The sequence below is a fragment of the Hyla sarda genome, chromosome 9 (assembly GCF_029499605.1).
Source record: "Hyla sarda isolate aHylSar1 chromosome 9, aHylSar1.hap1, whole genome shotgun sequence".
Taxonomy (NCBI): domain Eukaryota; kingdom Metazoa; phylum Chordata; class Amphibia; order Anura; family Hylidae; genus Hyla; species Hyla sarda.
In genome coordinates, this window is record NC_079197.1 from 154,152,287 (window position 1) to 154,163,354 (window position 11,068).

The following is an 11,068-nucleotide window of genomic DNA, read 5'->3' on the forward strand; positions in this document are numbered from 1 at the left end:
GTGAGTGTGTATGTGTGAGTGTGTGAGTGTGTATGTGAGTGTGTGTGTGCATGTGTGTATATGTGTGTGTATGTCTGTTAATATGTGTGTGTGTATGTCTGAGTGTGTATGTGTGTGTATGTATGTGTGTGAGTGTGTGTGTGTGAGTGTGTGTGCGTGTATGTGTGTTAGTGTGTATGTGTGAGTGTGTATGTGTGTGTATGTGTGTGTATGTGTGTGTGAGTGTGTATGTGTGTGTATGTGTGTGAGTGTGCATGTGAGTGTGTGTGCATGTGTGTATATGTGTGAGTGTGTATGTGAGTGTGTGTATGTGTGAGTGTGTATGTGTGAGTGTGTGAGTGTGTATGTGAGTGTGTGTGCATGTGTGTGTATGTGTGAGTGTGTGTATGTGAGTGTGTGTATGTGTGTGTATGTGTGTGTGAGTGTGTATGTATGTGTGAGTGTGTATGTGTAAGTGTGTATGTGAGTGTGTTTGTGTGAGTGTGTATGTGTGAGTGTGTATGTGAGTGTTTATGTGTGAGTGTGTATGTGAGTGTGTGTATGTGAGAGTGTATGTGTATGTGAGTGTGTGTATGTGTGAGTGTGTATGTGAGTGTGTGTATGTGAGTGTGTGTATGTGTGAGTGTGTATTTGTATGTGAGTGCGTGTGTGTGTGTATGTGAGTGTGTGTATGTGTGAGTGTGCATGTGAGTGTGTGTATGTGAGTGTGTGTATGTGTGAGTGTGTATGTGTATGTGAATGTGTGTGTATGTGTGAGTGTGTATGTATGTGTGTGTATGTGTATGTGTGTGTATGTGTGAGTGTGTATGTGTGAGTGTGCATGTGTGAGTGTGTATGTGAGTGTGTGTATGTGAGTGTGTGTATGTGAGTGTGTGTATGTGTGTATGTGAGTGTGTGTATGTGAGTGTGTGTATGTGTGTGTGATTGTGTATGTGAGTGTGTATGTGTGAGTGTGTATGTGAGTGTGTATGTGAGTGTGTGTATGTGTGTGTGATTGTGTATGTGTGAGTGTGTATGTGTAAGTGTGCATGTGAGTGTGTGTGTGAGTGTGTATGTGTGTGTGAGTGTGTATGTGAGTGTGTGTATGTGTGTGTGTGTATGTGAGTGTGTGTATGTGTGTATGTGAGTGTGTGTATGTGTGTGTGATTGTGTATGTGAGTGTGTATGTGTGAGTGTGTATGTGAGTGTGTATGTGAGTGTGTGTATGTGTGTGTGATTGTGTATGTGTAAGTGTGCATGTGAGTGTGTGTGTGAGTGTGTATGTGTGTGTGAGTGTGTATGTGAGTGTGTGTATGTGTGTGTGAGTGTGTATGTGAGTGTGTGTATGTGTGAGAGTGTATGTGAGTGTGTGTATGTGTGAGTGTGTATGTGTGAGTGTGTATGTGTGAGTGTGTATGTGTGAGTGTGTATGTGTGAGTGTGTATGTGTGTATGTGAGTGTGTGTATGTGTGTGTGATTGTGTATGTGAGTGTGTATGTGTGAGTGTGTATGTGAGTGTGTATGTGAGTGTGTGTATGTGTGTGTGATTGTGTATGTGTGAGTGTGTATGTGTAAGTGTGCATGTGAGTGTGTGTGTGAGTGTGTATGTGTGTGTGAGTGTGTATGTGAGTGTGTGTATGTGTGTGTGAGTGTGTATGTGTGTGTGCGCGCTCTAGCTCCTCCACCAATGTTTCTACCAGACTGGAATCTTCTCTCTGTAAGAGTATAAGAAAGACTCAGAATTAGGGTAAAGGTCACAAAGGAAAAGCATAGGACACGAATGTTTCCAGTTACCAGAGGGTCGCTCACGACAAATAGGGGGAAAATATAATTGTTTTCCTAAATCATTTCCTTATGTGTAATGTAATAGCCAGATGGACCCTGATTACTATTGTTGACGGACGGGAGATCACAACACGGAGCGTCCCTTCTACCCCACTAGGTGCTTTTATAGAAAGTACGTTTTAGAGAATGGTGAAACGTGAAAGTAACGCTCCACCCCGGAAGACATGTATAAAGGGTTAACTGGAGGGCTAGCTGAACAATGCTATATATAAAGATGTCACAATTCTATATTATAAGAATGTGCGTGGAGAAAATTCATATAGTGGCACTTACCCTTTGTTGTTAAAATGAAGTCCTTTTATTCACAATTCACTGGTACTTATGGAGGAGAAGGTATAGCCCTAACCTGCTGCAATAAGAGGGGAATTATGCAAATAAGAGAGGTAAGACCCAGAATGCACATGTAAGCAAATAAAGAAATACCGTAAATAAGACAGCTAAGTAATAAATCACAAAAATATACTTACATCATTTTGGTCACTCGGTCCTAGTCCCTCCAGGGCTTTGGTTCTCAGAGCCCATCCTGCTCCACTTCTGAGTAAAGTCTTGTGACCATCGATTCCTGGGGAGCTGCGTTTAACTCTTTCAAGTCTTGCGAATTGAAGCTTCTGTGTTAGGCTAGGTTCACTCTACGGAATTTCTGCCTGCAATTCCGCTTTGAAATTGCAGGCGGAAATTCCGCTTGCTAAAATGTACTGTATAGTGAATGGTTTTCCGTTCACAAATTCACACTTCGGAATTTGTGAAGCGGAATTTGTGAACGGAAAATCTGATTGGAAATTACGCCTGCAGAATGGTGTTGTCCATTCTTCAGGCAGAAATACTCACGGAACACATTGCAGTCTATTGGAGACTGCAGTGTCCACGCGGTCCTAACGCCAAGAGATTCAGTCAGCGCTGGCCGCGCTCGGAATCTCCGGGCGGAAATTTTCTGCCCGGAGATTCCGTAGTCTGAACCTAGCCTTACTTTCATGATCACAGCGAATATGTACATAATCACCGCAACCTAGGAAAAGCTGAGACAACACTCATTTTGTTTGCTGCTAAAAATGAACATTGGGACAAAGATCACATAAGAATTGTGAGACCAGCCATCAAACACAGGTACAGACACTTGTGGTGTCCCGGTACCGCATCTTATACGGTACCTATGTATGTGTGGGTCCCCATAGCCAGAGTCCCTAGGATGTAGGGATCCCTGTGTGTAGCCTACCCCTTGTCGCCTGTATTCCAACTAATGGCCTAGTAATTTATGTAAGGTTGATGTAAATATAGTAATATATATGTAAATAAATGGTTAATTACCGGTTCCATAGCGTTGCAGGACCTGCGGGTCACGTGACTAGGTAAACTCTATGGTATTCTGCTTAAGGACCTTTGGAGGCCCTGTGACGTAAGCAATCCCATTACTCTGTGTAATGGTGAATGGTGAATGTCAGATGTTCGGACCAATCGGATTCACTGTCAAACGAGAAGCATCTGCGCAGCAACTAACACAGTGAGTTAAGCCCGAGCCTTGCGGCAACGGCTGAGTAATTCAGAATAGAGAGTGTATCAATCCCCAGACACTCTGCAGCATCACCGGACCTAATATAACCCCTAAATCCGGACGGATCTGCAAATATCTACCCTAAATTCAGAGGCTTTCTAAATAGCTCAAGGTCCGCAACAACTGTCAGTCACTAAGCAATATAAGGACTGTTTATACAAGACTGTTACTGTGCCTTGGATGTATCACAAGCACTTAAGTAAAGTTGTTCAAGTTCAAGTTCAATCTCCTTGTGGACCTTCAGTCATTTCATGCACCTATCGTTACTGGGAAGGGCGGCGATAGGCCGGAGCATTACCTCAGCATACCAGCCCTCAGCCTGGCGTCACGAACTATAGGGTTAACATTAACCCCTCATATACCGGTACCATACCACCACTACCATACACCCCCAAGGGCTACCACACACTATATTATGAACTTCATTAACTTTACAGCCCCTGTAGCATAGTCAAATAAAATAAAAATCCTGCTTCTTCTGAACAATATTTTTGATTTCTTTTGTTTTTCAATGATGACCAATAATCCTGTATAGCTTTATTTATTATGTCTACAAGACCACTGTATCTGAATTAAAAAATGAAAAGTGTATTTTTTATGCCTATGGATCCTTTTCTGGCTTTTTTCAGGGCTCCATCCTGTAAAGCTTCTGGACATGCATACTGTCTGAATTGTGTATAGAATTCTTTTACTTGCTTTTCAAATTCTGATTCGGTGCTATTTATCCTACTCAAGGTAAATTGATCATAAGGAAGGGCGCGCTTCGGTGCTATTTATCCTACTCAAGGTAAATTGATCATAAGGAAGGGCGCGCTTCAGGGAAACTACCATGGTGTAATAAAGTATTCAAAGGAGTATGTATTCCACTCAGCTTTCTCAGTCTCCTGAAGCCCAGGTTGCTGCACGGAGATGGCGCGGGACCCCCACGATCAGGCATCTTATTCCCTATCTTTGGATAGGGGGTAAGATGTCTAGGGGCAAAGTACTTCTTTAAAGGGGTACTCCCGTGGAAAACTTTTTTTTTTTTTTAAATCAACTGGTGCCAGAAAGTTAAACAGATTTGTAAATGACTTCTATTAAAAAAAATCTTTACCTTTCCAGTACTTTTTAGTGGCTGTATGCTACAGGGTAAATTCTTTTCTTTTTTAATTTCTTTTTTGTCTTGTCCACAGTGCTCTCTGCTGACACCTCTGTCCATGTCAGGAACTGTCCAGAGCAGCATAGGTTTGCTATGGGGATTTTCTCCTGCTCTGGACAGTTCCTGATACGGGCATCGGGTGTCAGCAGAGAGCACTGTGGACAAGACAAAAAAGAAATTCAAAAAGAAAAGAATTTCCTCTGTAGCATACAGCTGCTAAAAAGTACTGGAAGGGCAAAGATTTTTTAATAGAAGTAAATTACAAATCTGTTTAACTTTCTGGCACCAGTTGATTTTAAAAAAAAAAAGGTTTCATCACGGAGTACCCCTTTAATGGAGGATTGGAGCTGTACATCAAACAGCTCCAATATAATGGGTGTGGATACATATAGTGCAGGGTTGTGAGGACAGGACACATGATCATTATTAATGCGTCTATTCACAACCGAGGTGCGTAGATTCCCTCTACTGAGGATTTATAGGTTCTTCACGAAAGGCACTGGGAAGTGGCTTGACATAGGTCATGAGTTCTGTTGAATCCCCTCGTCTATGGTGTGTACAGTTCTGCAGCCTATGTCACTGCCTTGTGATATTTTACACCATATGGGGGAATGGCCACAGGCAGTAGGGCGAACAGGCGAGATGTGTGACTCAACCATTTACAAAGGCCTTTCTCGGCATCTGGAACAAACTAATGGGATCCAATAGAACACACAGAGTAAATGTAGGATGTAGGTTCTTGAATCTGACAGTATTCATATCCAGATGCCTCATTTGGGTAAGTATATTTGAACAGTAGTTAAATGGATAACTGAGAGTATATGGGGAGAATAAAAAACTAAAGGCAATTAAGCAGTAAGTATGCCTAAGTGCGCCTTTTTTTTGGGGGGGGGGGGGCAAAGGGAGTGCAACCTGTAAATATTCACCTTTGGATATTGGCTTAGCATGAATCCTAAATTAAAAATGTTTGTGAGGGAGGGGGGGGGGGGTTGTTGTAAAAAGGATTTCAGCACACATGAGCTTGTCAACTGGGTGGATGACTCGGTAAGAGATAACAGCGCCCCCATTGTTTTGGACATGTAGGTGCCCGATTCTGGTGCGTAACAATAAGAGATGTTGCACGGTCACAGGTTTACCTCTGATCGTAAGTGAAAGGAAGTGTTACTTACTAGACTTTGGGAGAAGCTAAAAAACCTCTTTGCAGGAATACAGAAGATAGTTAAAGGGATTATCCACCATAGGGGGACTTTAGTACTTACCTGTCAGTCTTGGAGCTAAATGTTGTGAGATTACCATAACGCTAAGGCTGGAACTGGATATTCCCTGTTGGAATTCCCTTTCTCTAACTACAAGTCCCATAATTCCTCATTTGTAAGTGTGAGGTCACTTTTCTCCCTCTCACACATCAGCCACCCTGCCATTGAAGCACACCTAAGCTATCTTCAATGCATTAGACCAGTGTTTTCTAACCAGAGTGCATCCAGCTGTTGAATTCTTGGAGAATGATCTCCTTCCCACCCAGCAGTCGCTCCACCAATTGAAGCAGACTGGCTCCTTTTGAACATATGACTAGTGTTGTAATGTCTCGGGCTGCACTGCAACCTTGGAAATCCTGAGACGACAATCATTTTGTTTCGACTTTTGGTCAAAAAAAATAACCCAGAATACCCCTTTAAACAAATGTGGGATTTTGCATGGGAACAGTATAGGATTACTTTCTGTACATAAGGTGTGCGGTTTCTTTACATAAGGTATAGAGGGGTGACCATTAAAGATCACACAGAGATATAACACATGAACTAAGAAAGGAGATAAGTGTCAGGGTCCGGACTAGCGGCTGGTGTAGACACTGGAGGTGGATCCCCTGTACCAAAGAGGCGATGACGCGGGCCGTACTGGGGAATCGGTTCTAAGCAGTTACTGGTGTTCACCAGAGCCCGCCGCAAAGCAGGATGGACTTGCTGCGGCAGTAACTACCAGGTCGTGTTCCCCAGTAGCGACTCGACCCCTCTGGCAGCTGAGACTGGCGCGGTACACAAGGACTAGACAGAGGCGAGGTCAGACGTAGCAGGGTCAGGGCAGGCAGCGAGGTTCGTAGTCAGGGGCAACAGCAGAAGGTCAAGGTACACAGGCTTGGGACACACTTAAACGCTTTCTCAGGGCACAAGGCAACAAGATCCGGCAAGGAGAGGAAGAGGAAGTGGGTTTTTATAGGTTAGGGAGTGATAGGAAGTGATTGGGCCAGGCACCAATTAGTGGTGCACTGGCCCTTTAAATTTAAGCAAGTCGGCGCGCGCGCGCCCTAGGGAGCGGGGCCGCGCGCGCCGGGAGGAAGCAGAAGGGGGCGAGAGGTGAGTGAGACGGAGCGCGACCTGAGGGCGGACACGAGCCGTGCCTCGGATCGCGTCCCCTCCGGGGACCAGAGAGCAGCGCTCGCGGTCAGCAATGCCGACCGGAGCGCTGCAGCCAGAGGAACGCCGTGAGCGCTCCGGGGAGGCAGCGGGACCCGGAGCGCTCGGCGTGACAATAAGTAAATGGGACCCTATTCTTCCCTTGTACATTGGGTCATAATCAGGAAAGAGTCATTACCCCTTTTATATTTGTGAATTCAGGCATTTTAAATGTAATATTGGCGTGCCAGCCTGGAGAATAAAGGGGAACCCCATCAATTACCGTTTCACAGGGACAATATAGAAACGAAATATGTTCAATTGCTCACAGTTACTTCTATTAGCTGTAAAGTTAGTGTACGGTGGTTCTGTGATTTGTGCCCCAATATTTATTTTTAAAGGGGTACTCTGCTGGAAAACTATTTTAAACAACTTTAAATTAACTGGTTCCAGAAAGTTAAACAGATAAATTACATCTATTTAAAAATCTTAATCTTTCCAGTACTTATCAGCTGCTGTATGCTCCACAGGAAGTTCTTTTAATTTTTAATTTCTGTCTGACCACAGTGCTCTCTGCTGACACCTCTGTTCATGTCAGGAACCGTCCAAAGCATGATAGGTTTGCTATGGGAATTTGCTCCAACTTTGGACAGTTCCTAAAATGGACAGAGGTGTCAGCAGAGAGCACTGTGGTCAGACAGAAAGGTAATCCAAAAAGAAAAGAACTTCCTGTGGAGCAAATAGCAGCTGATAAGTACTGGTAGGATTAAGGTTTTTCAATAGAAGTAATTTACTTTCTGGCACCAGTTGATTTAAAAAAAAAAAAAAATTCCAGAGGAGCATACCTAGCAGCATAGGGTCTCGGGATTTCCCAGGTTGCAGTGCATCGAGACATGACCTCACTAGTCAGGTGTGCAAAGGGAGCCTGTCCTGCTTCAATGGGTGGAACGACCGCTGGGTGGGAGAGAGATAATTTTGCAACAGCTGTTGGCACCCTGGTTAGAAAACACTAGTCTTTTGAATGGAATACAGCTCATTTGTGTTTCAATGGGTGGGGTGGCTGATGTGTGGGAGGGAGGAAAGTGACCTCACACTTACAAACTATGGAACATGTTCATTCCTGTCTGGCAGGTACGTACTAAAATCACCTGTGGTGGACCACGGGTGTGGCGGTGCGAGTGGTGGGACCTGATGTTATTAACCCTGGGGGTCGGATGGTATTAACCCCTATGTGTTCGTGACGCCAGTCTGGTTTTTGGGTTCCGGAATACCACACGCTCGGATTCCCCGCTATCCCACGGGCTAATAGTGAATAAAGAGTCCACAACCAGTTATGTTCAAACTGAGGCTTTACTGAATAGAAGACAGGTGTAATTATCTTCACAGCTATGGCCAGAATTCCCTGAGATGTGACCAGGACCCAGAGGACCTCACAGCTTGCTGGACCAATATACTTGAAATTAACTTGAATTGTAATTAGACTTGACTTGACTATGTGTGCAGGACTTGACTAGTTTCAGTGACAGCAGACATAGACTTGTAGACTTACTAGAGAGACTTGTAGCTTTTGGGCCTTCCCGATGCTGATCACTTGCCTTGATTTCTCTGGTGGTTGCGTTCTCAGATCAGATGGTAGGGTCTAAGAGAGAGAATTTCAGATGGCCACCCCTTTATATAGTGGGGGGCTGGACTAAAGCCCATTGGTCAAGCTGTGGGTCATAAGTTAAGCTGGTGCTTTCTGGGAGTATATGTGATAACGGATCATGTGAGACCATAACAAAACATGTGACAAACTTATACACAGGGTACAAGCAAGTAGAACCAGCTCCACCCCAGGCTTCTGCACGCGGACAGGACCAGGACTTGGTCCAAACATATGCAAGAAAGGAAGAATGTCCAGCGCACACACGTGTAAAAGCGAGCTGCTTTATTGCATGGTTGCCATAGGATACATCGGACACTCAGGTAACGTGACGCGTTTCGGCCCGCAGGGCCTTAGTCATACACATGACTAAGGCCCTGCGGGCCGAAACGCGTCATGTTACCTGAGTGTCCGATGTATCCTATGGCAACCATGCAATAAAGCAGCTCGGTTTTACACGTGTGTGCGCTGGACATTCTTCCTTTCTTGCAAACTTATACACAGGTCCTTGAGACCTCCCACAGGTCCTTTATACTATTTAGACATAGGGATCCTGTCTATGCATTAAAGTGATACACACACCATATAAAACCAACAGGGAGACAACTCAACCTGACAGGGCCTACAGGTAGTACAGTGACCCCCCGACCTACGATGGCCCCAACATACGATGATTTCAACATGCAATGGCCTCTCAGAGGCCATCGCATGTTGAAGGTAGCATCAACATACAATGCTTTTGTTTGTTGGGACCATCGCATAAACGGCTATCTGGCAGCGCAGACTGCTTCAGCTGCCGCCGGACAGCCGTTTACGGTGCCCCATGTGCTCCGGTGATGGTCTCCTACCTGTCCCGGAGCTCCTCTTTGGTATCCCCTCCATCACGTCGCCGTGCACGCCCTCCCGTCATCCAATAGGAGCGGCGTGCGTAGTGACGTGATGACGGCGACGGAGAGCGAGGACCCCGGGGAAGAAGACGTCCGGGGAGTCGGGGACACCACCGGGACGCAGCGACAGCGATGGAGTGCGACATCCAGGGCAGCGGTGACTGTCCGGAGCGGCAGGGACAGGTGAGTACAACTTCCTATACTTTACATTGCATGGATCCCTCAACATACGATGGTTTCAACAAACGATGGTTCATTTGGAACGGATTACCATCGTATGTTGCGGGACCACTGTACAAGACCGTGTACCTGTACTGGGACATCACACACCTTATGGTGGATAACCCCTTTAAAACCGTTAAATGTATTTTGCCTTTACTTTTTCATTGTCCCTTGTATTTATATATATATATATATATATATATATATATATATATATATATATATATACATACATGGGGAACAGAATAGGACCTATGAACCACTTATTTCCATTACAGTGGCCTTCAGCAATACATCGCCTACTCTTCTTCTTCCCAACTTGTGCAAGGTTTACAAAAAAAGGTCTTTCTACTGCAGCCATGTTCTTCTGTGTCAATACGCCACAGCAGAGAAACCTCTCTGTACAACGTATGGGTTTCCTGTAAATTGAAAATACTGGGATAATGGGATAAGAGGATGCGCGGACTGAGTGCTCATGGTACAGGAAGGAAGGAAGTCTTCTTTTTTTTTTTTTACATGCATTCAATGTAAAGGCCTAATTATTCCATATTCCCACCATTGAATGTCATAGCTGGGATACTCAACATTATGCTAATTCTAGATGATGGGGGGCCGACATCTTTTATCCCTGCCAGTCCCAAGAAGTTCCATGCACAGCTGAAGGCCAGAAGCATGTCTGTGTAGGCCAACACTAAGAAGGTGCTGCAGTGCTTAGCTATCTCTGTGGTTAGGGTTGTCACCTGGCCAGTATTAAGGATGGTATTTTGGCCACCCTGCCGGTATTTTTATATTAAAAATACCGGCAATGCAACGGCCAGTATTTATCCAACCAATCTTCCAACTTGCACCATAACCTATACCAGTGTTTCCCAACCAGAGCGCCTCCAGCTCTAGCAAAACTACAACTCCCTGCATGCCCGGACAGCCGTTGGCTGTCCGGGCATGCAGGGAGTTGCAGTTTTGCGACAGCTCGAGGCACCCGTGGTTGGTAAACACTGACCTATACTATATAGTCCAACATGCTGGGAGTTGTAGTTTGCGTTTGGGGCAGCTGCTGAGCCACTGGCTGTATCAGGGCATGCTGTTGTGGTGAGGGTGGGATGATGGCAGATGGAATTACCCTAGGGGCAGAGGGCATTAACCAGTTGTATTCGTGACGCCAGGGTGTGGTTTAACCGCTTCACCATCCGAAGGTAGGCCGCTGGATCCTAGGCTAGGCACGGGGTGGCAAATATTGACTCCGACGCCAAGTTACGGAACAATGGCAGCTTTACTGAGTCAGACAGATGTAACAGTCTATACAGCTTGGCTAGGCCCAAGGAGGTGACCAGTGACTTCAGAGACCACAGGGTTGCTGGGACTTATAGTGGACTTGGACAATTTGATGCATGGCCACGCTGACTTGATACAGATTAC